We start from the raw sequence: 10371 nt of genomic DNA on the forward strand, positions 1-10371 counted from the left end.
GGTGAAGTTTCAGTTCAGTCGCTCAGTCGTGTCCAACTCTGATCCTATGAACTGCAGCACTCCAGGTTTCTCTGTCCTTCACCATCTCTCGGAGTTTGCTCAAACTCATGTCCGTTGAGTCAGTGATGCCATCCAACTATCTCATCCTCTGTCATCCCCTTCTCCTGCCTTCAATCTTTCCTAGCATCAGGGTCTTTTCCAGTGAGTCAGTTCTTCACATCAGGTGGCCAAAATATTGGAGCTTCAGCTTCAGCATCAGTTCCTTTTGATAAATGGTCAAGACTGATTTCTTTTAGGATTGACTGGTTGGATCTCCTTGTAATCCATGGGACTCTCAAGAGTCTTCTCCAACACAATTCTGTGGCTTATAGCCAATCAACTCATTACTACAGGGCTTTTTATTTATTTATTTATTTTTTTTTTTTTTTTTCTACAGGGCTTTTTAAAGGGTCCTGGGACGTTGGTACTGAAACATGATATATGCAGAGGCCTAGGAGTCCTGCAGCCATAAAATTAAAGGAGGCTTGCTCCTTGGAAGAAAAGCTATGATCAACCTAGACAGCATATTAAAAAGCAGGGACAAAGGTCCATCTAGTCAAAGTTATGGTTTTTCCAGTAGTCATGGATGGATATGAAAGTTGGACCATAAAGAAGGCTGAGCACTGAAGAATTGATGTTTTTGAACTGTGATGTTGGAGAAGACTCTTGAGAGTCCCTTGAACTGCAAGGAGATCCAGCCAGTCAATCCTAAAGGAAATCAGTCCTGAATATTCATTGGAAGGACTGATGCTAAAACTGAAGCTCCCGTACTTTGGCCACCTGATTCGAAGAACTAACTCATTGGAAAAGACCCTGATGCTGGGAAAGATTGAAGGCAGGAGGAGAGGGGGACAACAGAGGAACAGATGGTTGGATGGCATCACTGATTCAACGGACATGAGTTTGCGTGAGCTTCGGGAGTTGGTGACAGAGAAGCCTGGCGTGATGCAGTCCATGGGGTCACAAACAGTCAGACACGACTGAGCAACTGAACTGAGAAGTCTGACTGAACTGAACTGAGGAGTCCTGGAAGGTGAGAACTGGGACCTGGCCCATATTTAGAATTCAAATGTGAGCTGCCAGATGGCCTGAGGGTTTCTGAAAAAAGTAAGAATGACTGGAAACCTTGAAAAATACATTGTCTTCTGGAATCTGCTGGAGTGGACTGGATGGGAGAACAGAACTGTATTTCATTCAGGGCAGTGGTTCCAGTCTGTATATAGGATGTCCACAAAGTCTGGAAACAGAGATGATAGTATTTATTATCTTCCTATGGAAGAATTCCTGATTGTATAATATCTCTTTGCTGGTGTTTCTAGACTGCATGGACTGTGTGGATCTGTAGTGGTCAGGAAGCCTGACACTTTCTGATAGCCTCTCAGAGAGCCTGTATGTTCAGTGAAGGAGGGATCTGTAGTGTCAAGGAGCATCCTGGGTCTTTCTTTTTTAATTGAGATATAGTTGATATCCTGAGTCTTTAGGATCTCAAATCCTTGCTTTGGGAATCCTGTCTGGTTGTAATAGAAAAATTATCTCTTTGTCCAGAGGGTTTTGAGAACTAAAGGTTGGCAGTTCAGAGGAGATTGGCAGCAACTACAGCTGCTGAGGTAGTGGCCAGTCAGGCAGCCATGAAACTGAAGAAAAGATGAGGTCAGCAGGAGCTGAGCCCCATAATGATTAATTGGCCGCAATGTGGGCATTGGTCTGTGTGCATTGGTCAGGGTGACAGCAGCCAGCCAAGCAATAGCCAGCAGGCCAGCGATAGCAGTTGAAACAAAAGCTGATGGTATGCAGAGTTGTTGGCAGCTGTTCTGATTTCAAATAATAACTCCACTCCTATCTCAGTTTAGAGATCTGGGTGTGATTATAAATGTGACCAATTACAAGATGGTGGGTGAAGTCTATGAAATATCAGCCTGATGAGGGGAATCTGCCTATATCCTAATTGAAGAAACTCTTAAGTCACATTTTCATTATGCTGAACACTTAGAATATAACACTAGGACCTCCTTTCTTTCTTGTTTCTTTTTTTTTTTTGGCGGAGGGGTGGGGAGTTGTGCCGCACTGGGCAGCATGCAGAATCTTAATTTCTGGCCAGGATCAAACCTGTGCCCCCTTCATTGGGAATGTAGAGTCTTAACCACTGGACCACCAGGGAAGTCTCTGGACTTCCTTTCTTTTCAAAGAAATATTCACTAGAAGTACTCCTTTCAGATGCATCAGTTCAGTTCAGTTCTCAGTCATGTTCAATTGTTTGCAACCCCATGGACTGTAGCACGCCAGACTTCTCTGTCCATCACCAACTCCCGGAGCTCACTCAAACTCATGTTTATCAGGTTGGTGATGCCATTCGACCATCACTTCCTCTGTTGTCCTCTTTTCCTCCTGCCTTCAATCTTTCCCAGCATCAGGGTCTTTTCCAATGAGTTAGTTCTTCGAATCAGGTGGCCACAGTATGGGAGCTTCAGTTTTAGCATCAGTCCTTCCAATGAATATTCAGGACTGATTTCCTTTAGGATTGACTGGCTGGATCTCCTTGCAGTTCAAGGGACTTTCAAGAGTCTTCTCCAACATCACAGTTCAAAAACATCAATTCTTCAGTGCTCAGCCTTCTTTATGGTTCAACTCTCACATCCATCCATGACTACTGGAAAAACCATAGCTTTGACTAGATGGACCTTTGTCTCTGCTTTTTATATGCTGTCTAGGTTGGTCATAGCTTTTCTTCCTAGAAACAAGAGTTTTTAAATTTCATGGCTGCAGTCACCATCTGCAGTGGTTCTGGAGCCCAAGAAAATAAAGTCTGTCACTGTTTCCATCGTTTCCCCATCTATTTGCCATGAAGTGATGGGACCAGATGCCATGATCTTCATTTTTTTAATGTTGAGTTTTAAACAGACTTTTTCACTCTCCTCTTTCACTTTCATCAAGAGGCTTTCTAGTTCCTCTTCACTTTCTGCCACAAGGGTGTTGTCATTTGGGTATCTGAGGTTATTGATATTTCTCCCGGCAATCTTGATTCCAACTTGTGCTTCATCCAGCCTGGCATTTCACATGATGTACTCTGCATTATAAGTTAAATAAGCAGGGTGACAGTATACAGCCTTGACGTACTCCTTTCCCAATTTAGAACCAGTCCGATGTTCAATGTCAGGTTCTAACTTGCTTCTTGACCTACATATAGATTTCTCAGGAGACAGGTAAGGTGGTCTGTCTGGTATTCCCATCTCTTTAAGAATTTTTCACAGTTTGTTGTGATCCACGTAGTCCAAGGCTTTGGCATAGTCAATAAAGCTGAAGTAGATGTTTTTCTGGAATTCTCTTGCTTTTTCTTCATCCCAACAGATGTTGGCAATTTGATCTCTGGCTCCTCTGCCTTTTCTAAATCCAGTTTGACCATCTTGAGTTCTCAGTTCACGTACTGTTGAAGCCTTGCTTGGAGAATATTCAGCATTACTTTACTAGCGTGTGAGATGAATGCAATTGTGGAGTAGTTTGAGCATTCTTTGCCTTTGCCTTTCTTTGGGATTGGAATGAAAACTGATCTTTTCCAGTCCCGTGGCCACTGCTGAGTTTTCCAAATTTGCTGGCATATTGAGTGCAGCACTTTCACAGCATCATCTTTTAGGATTTGAAATAGCTCAACTGGAATTCCGTCACCTCCACCAGCTTTGTTCATAGCGATGCTTCCAAAGGCCCACTTGACTTCGTTTCCAGGATGTCTCGCTCTAGGTGAGTGATCACAACATGGTGATTATCTGGGTTGTGAAGATCTTTTTTGTATAGTTCTTCTGTGTATTCTTTCCACCTCTTCTAAATATCTTTTGCTTCTGTTAGGTCTATACTGTTTTTATCCTTTTTTGTGCCTTCTTTATGTGAAATGTTCCCTTGGTATCACTAATTTTCTTGAAGAGATCTCTAGTCTTTCCCATTCTATTGTTTTCCTCTATTTATTTGCATTGATCACTAAGGAAGTGATCCTACTTGCTATTCTTCGGATGCATACTTTACCTCATTTACTATGACTCCATTCTGTTTTCAAAATATATTTTTTAAATGCATATCTTATCTTCATTACTCTTAAAATCTCTTGCAACTTTCAAAATATATACCTCTATTTCTTTCCAAAAAAATTGTTTTTGCCACACCATGCAGTTTGTGGGCTACAGCAACTATACTCCAATTTGAAAAACAATTCAAGTCTAAGAACACCAATATAAAACAATGTCAGGACTTTCCTGGTGGTACAGTGAATAAAAATCCACCAGCCATTGCAGGAGACATGGGTTTGATTCCTGGTCTAGAAAGACTCCACACATCAAAGAGCAACTGAAGGCCATGCACCACAATTACTGAGCCCAAAAGTTGCAATTACTGAAGCCTGAGCGCCTAGAGCCTGTGCTCTGCAACAAGAGATGCCATCTTAAACTATTCATACAGAGTAGCTTAATTGCCCTAAAAATTCTCTGTGTTCTTTCTGTTCTTCCTTCTTTCCTACCTACCCCTGGCAACACTGATTTTTGTACTCTCTCCATGGTTTTACCTTTTCTGAATTGTCAAATAGTTTGGATCATACAGTATGTAGACTTTTGAGCTGGCTTCTTTCACTTAGTAAAATACATTCAAGTTTATTCCATGGCTTGATAGCTCATTTCTTTTATTGCTGAATAATAGTCATTATATGGATGTACCACTTTTTTTTTTTTAATCTATTTATGTGTTGAAGGACATTGTGGTTGTTTCAAAGTTTGGGTAATTATGAATAAACCTGCCATAAATACTTATGTGCAGTTGCTTCTTGGCCTTTTGGCTAAGTCCAAGTGTGTAAATATTTATGTGCAGGTTTTTGAGTGGACATAAGTTTTCAACTCATTTGGATAAATACCAAGGAGCATGAGTGCCAAATTGTATGATTGAGAGAAAGTTTAGTTTTGTAACAAACTGCCAAATTGTATTTATTCAGATTTGTCTTGTGGCCTAGACTATAGTCTACCTTGGGGCTTCCCAGCTGGCACTGTAGTAAAGAACCTGCCTGCCAATGTAGGAGACTTAACCAATGTGTGTTCTATCCCTGGGTTGGGAAGATCCCCTGGAGGAGGGCATGGCAACCCACTCCAGTATTCTTGCCTAGAGAATCCCGTGGACAGAAAAGCCTGGCTGGCTTCGGTCCATGAGGTCACAAAGGGTCAGTTACAACTAAAACAATTTAGCACAAATATGCACATAGTCTTTCTTGGTAAATGATCCATGTGCACTTGAGAATAATGTGTTTGGAGTTTGGTGGTGTTTCATAAATGTCACTAAAATCAAATTGATGGGGGTTCCCTGGTGGCTCAGTAGTAAAAAATCCACCTGCCAATGCAGAAGACACAGGTTCCATCCCTGATCTGGAAAGATCCCACATACTGCAGAACAGTCTGTTCTACAGTAAGCCCTTGTGCCACAACTATTGAGACTGTGCTCTAGAGCCCAGGAGTGGAAACTACTGAAGCCTGTATACCCTAGAGCCTGTGCTCTGCAACAAGGGAAGCCCACGCACTGCAACTGGAGAGTAGCCCCTGCTTGCCACAACTAGAAGAAAGCCTGTGCAGCAGTGAGGACCCAGCACAGCTGAAGGGAAATAAATAATAATTTAAAAAATAAAATTAGTTGATAGTGTTCCTCAAATTTATATTATTACTGATTTTCTGTCTAGCTTTACTATCAGTTACTTAGGGAAAAGTGCTAAAATCTCCAACTATAATTTCAGATTTGTCTATTTCTTATTTTTAATATAGCCGTTCTGACTTTCATTTGGTTCTTATTTGTATAATATACATTCTCCCATCTTTTTACTTTTAACCATATGTTTCTTTAATTAAGTGAGTTTCTTATAGATAAGAAACTCTATAGTTATAGTTTTGTTTTTGGTTTTTGAAATCAATCTGACCTTCCTTGTCTTTTGATTGGGGTGTTTACTGCATTTACAGTTAATGTAATTATCAATATGATTGAGTTTGAAGCTACCATCTTTCAGTTACTTCCTATTTGCCCAATCTTCTCTTTGTTCCTATTTTCTTGTCTCCCTGATTTCTTTCAGATTTAATTTTTTTGTGGTTCTATTTTGTCTTCGTTATTGGCTTATTAGTTGTATCTTTATTTCTTTAGTTGTTGCTCTACAGTTTATAAAACAGATTTTTTTTTTTTGGTCCTCCTGTATGGCTTAGCGGGGAACTTAGATCTTAGTTTCCTGAGCAGGGATTGAAGCTTGGCCAGGACAGTGAAAGTGCGCAGTCCTAACCACCTGGTCACCAGGGAATTCCCTATAAAATAAAATCTTTAAATATCAGTCTACTTTCAAATAATGTATCGCTTCATGTGTACTATAAAACAGTACAGCAGTAATTTTTTTCCTCTCATCTTTTGTGCTACTGTGATCACACATTTTTCTTTACATGTACTATACATTCTATTGTAATTTTTGCTTTAAAGAACCAATTATCTTTTTGAAGAGATTAAATATTAAGTGTATTTTACATTTACTCATATTTACTATTTCTGGCACTTCTCATTATGTTGTGTAGATCCACATTTCCACATGGTATCATTTGGAAGCAGTGAAAGCACTTTTGCTTGGAGAACTTCCTTTCGTATTTCTTTTAGACCAGTAATTTTGTCATTCATCAAAATTCCAGTGATAAATTTTCTCATCTTTTGTCTTAAATTGTTCTTTTTCCTTTAATTTTCTTATTGGGGTAAAATGTATTGGGTTGGCAAAAAAATTCATTTGGATTTTTGTGTAAGATCTGGTTTATATAATTTCTGATAAGAATTCTATTGTCATTCTTATATTTATTCTTCTGTAAGAAATATGTCTTTTTTCTCTGATTGCTTTTAATGATTTCTCTTTATCAGTGGTTTCAGAAATTTTATTGTAACATGATATAATGTGGTTTTCCCCAGGTTTATTCTGCTTGGGATTCATTAAGCTTCTTGGATCCGTGAGTTTTATAGCTTTCAGAAAATTTGGAAAATTTATGGCCATTTTGTCTTTAAATATTTTTTTTTCTAAGCCTCTTTTCATGCATCTTCTTTCTTTATGGGATCCTCTTGAGATATTACATACATGTCAGTCTGCTTCATATTACTCCACACACAAATGGTGTTCTGTTCATTTTTTTCTGTCTCTGTACTTCACCTTGCTTAGTTTCTATTTCTGTTTCTTCTAATCGCCAGTCTTCAGCATCTGCTTTTATTCCATCCAGTGTATTTTCCATTTCAGATACTATGTTTTTCGTATCTAGAGGTTTCATTTGGATCTTTATCTTTCACTTCTCTAATTATCTTGGTCAGATTTTCCTCTACCTTTCTGAAGATATAAAGCATATTTATAGTAGCAGCTTTTATGTTCTTGTTTGTTCCATCACCATTAAAATTTCTGGATCTGTTTATTTTTTCTATTTTTTTTTTTAAGGAAAATTGTTCAGAATTTTTATTTTTTTCCGTTTGTGCTATATGGCTTGTGGGATCTTAGTTTTCGGATGACAAGGGGTGGAACCTGGGTCTCAGCAGTGAAAGTACTGGGTTCTAATCACTGGACAGTCAGGTAATTCCTGGTTCAGGTTTTCTTCACCAATCAATAGCTGCTCTCTCTCTCCTTCCTGCATCCTGCTGTGATCCCTTCCACATTCCCAGATTCAGGAGAGGAATTCTCTGGCCTCCTGAGCTGTAATCTGAGAGGAGAAGTCAGTGAAGAAAGCTGGAAGACAGTAGTTTGCTATAGAGGCTGGCTAGGCAGGCCCTTCCATCAGCATGTGTTCCAGCACTTGTAATAATCACTCTGTCTCCCATTTAAAACTGGCTTTTATCTCACTGGTGGTCCTGTAGCCATTCTTCCCTGCCAGCTCTAGCACCTCATTGTAATTCATATTGAGCTCAGCTGGAACAGACTGAATATGGTAAGTGCCACCCATGGGGATAATGCTAAAGCCAATGCCATGTGCCTTTATTTACTTGATGGCCCTTATCAAGTTGTCTTGGCTGACATCTGGATTGAATTTTTCCCTTCCCTATAAAACCTGTTGATGTAGCATTTCCTCCAAAGTTCTCAAACTTCTATTCTGGTGCTTCAGGACTAGGCACACTTTGATAATCAGAAGGAAATGGCAACCCACTCCAGTGTTCTTGCCTGGAAAATCCCAGGGATGGCAGAGCCTGGTGGGCTGCCGTCTATGGGGTCGCACAGAGTCGGACACGACTGAAGCGACTTAGCAGCAGCAGCAGCATGCCCAGCATCTCAGACCAAAATCCTTTTCCATAAATCGGGGGATCCATCCCAATGGTGGCACACATGTCCTGGAATTGCATCTGGAACTTGAGACTCCTTTGGGTGTCCTACTTGTGCTTGCTAGCAAATTGCCCTAGATTAGTTTTGAAGCTTCTTTGGGGTAGTAATGCTGCCTCCCAGATGATGCAGCTCATACTGGTGACTTAGGTGCCATGGTTTTGATTTGTATTTCCCTGATGGCTAATGATACTGACCATCTCTTCATGTGCTTATTGGCCACTTGTATGCCTTCTTTGGAGAACTGTCTATTCATTTTCTTCCAGCCTACCTGGAAATGGAGATATGAAAACCACGGTGTGAAAGATATTGGTGAACCATTTCTGGAATTCTGGGTTCTACAATAGTAAGAAAAGTAGCTGCTCACTGTATTGTCTTCTGGAATGTTATATACATCTCTACTCCCACTATCAGGTAATGAGAAGACTCCTATGTCCAGATGTCTAGCTTGAATAATATAGGTTTGTTGTGACTCTGCCAAGACAAATTAGTTGCAAAATGTACACATGTGTGATTACATGAAAAATCCTTGGTCACAGCCTGTTCAGCTGCTGCCTCCCCTTCCTTTTTAATCTTTGTATACATTGTAACAATGGCAATGTTAGTTTTTAATCTGTTAATCATTAGGGATTAATAAGTTGTATACATGGTGTACCTCAAAGATTGTGAGCTCAGTTCCAGATTACTGCAATAAAGCAAATATTGCAATAAAGTGAGTCATATGAATTTTTGGTTTCCCAGTGCATATATAAGTTATATTTACCCCATACTTAAACTATTTTTTAAAATTTTATTTATTTATTTTGGCTGCACTGGGTCTTCATTGCTGTGCACGAGCTTTCTCTAGTTGCAGTGAGCAGGGACTATTTTGTAGTTGCAGTGTGCAGGCTTCTCACTGCAGTGGGTTCTCTTGTTGCAGAGCACAGGCTCTAGGGCATGAGGGCTTCAACAGTTGCAGCAAAGCGGACCTTTGCTGCGAAGTGATGTCTCTACTTTTTAATACTCTGTCTAGGTTTGTCATAGCTTTTCTTCCAAAAAGCAAGCATCTTTTAATTCCATGGCTGCAATCACCATCCACAGTGATTTTGGAGCCCAACAATGTACCTTAATTAAAATGTTAGGTAGTTAGAATAGGGAAAGGAGTCCAGAATGGCGTTGGCTAAAAGATAAGGAAGAGAAAAGCCCACTAAAATAGAACAAAGGAAGGTCTGAGGACCGGAGAGAGGACTTCAGGTAGAACAAACAACACTCCTGGCTGGCCCAATTTACATAAGACAGGCCCAGGGAGAGAAAAATGTGTAAAAAGAGGAGCCAAAGGGCTGGGGCTCACTCTCTCTCCAGCGCTGTCTCTCTCCTGCATGCTGGGGCGCTCTTCTCTTCGCGTCTTTGGGTCGACATGCCCTCATGTCTTGAAGATGGATTTTCCTGTTATTATCTAAATAAAATAGAGCTGTAACATGGAGCTGTAACACTGATTTGTCTAAGAGCTGTAACACGGTCCGTTCGAGACCTGAGAGCTATAACACTGTCTGTCCAAGACCCAAGAGCTGTGACACGCCGAGGGCTTTAATGTCTGTCACTCCAAATCTTTGTTGTGATGAGACAGACCGAGGAGCATACACTCTCCTGACAAAAACATGTTAACCATCATCTGAAAATGTAGAGTTCTCATGAATCTTCAATTTGTAGAAAACACAAGATCTGTGAAGTGCAATAAAGGGAAGCCCAACAAAATGAGATATAGTTTTAAGATCTGTCCCAGGAACTTATAATTTAATGGAGAAGAAACAATTACATAACTTTAAGTTAAATCAAGAGAAAAACAGATATGATTTCTATACATTCTAACCAACATTTGTTATTATTTTTTTAAACATAGCCATCCTAGAACAAGTTAACTCGTATCTTATTGTGGTTTTGATTTGTATTTCCCTGATGGCTAATTATGCTGACCATCTCTTCACATGCTTATTGACTACTTATATGCCTTCTTTAGAGAACTTTGCACA

General features: G+C 39.9%; 1 pseudogene; it reads right to left on the reverse strand.

Annotated features, from left to right (window-relative positions):
- Positions 1-7715: 7715 nt before the first annotated feature.
- LOC129555143 (vacuolar-sorting protein SNF8 pseudogene) lies at positions 7716-8499 on the reverse strand (annotated as a pseudogene).
- Between the last annotated feature and the right edge of the window lie 1872 nt (positions 8500-10371).

The sequence above is a fragment of the Moschus berezovskii genome, chromosome 12 (genome assembly GCF_049115385.1).
Source record: "Moschus berezovskii isolate FMDL1 chromosome 12, NW_MosBer_1.0, whole genome shotgun sequence".
In the NCBI taxonomy this organism is placed as follows: Eukaryota; Metazoa; Chordata; class Mammalia; order Artiodactyla; family Moschidae; genus Moschus; species Moschus berezovskii.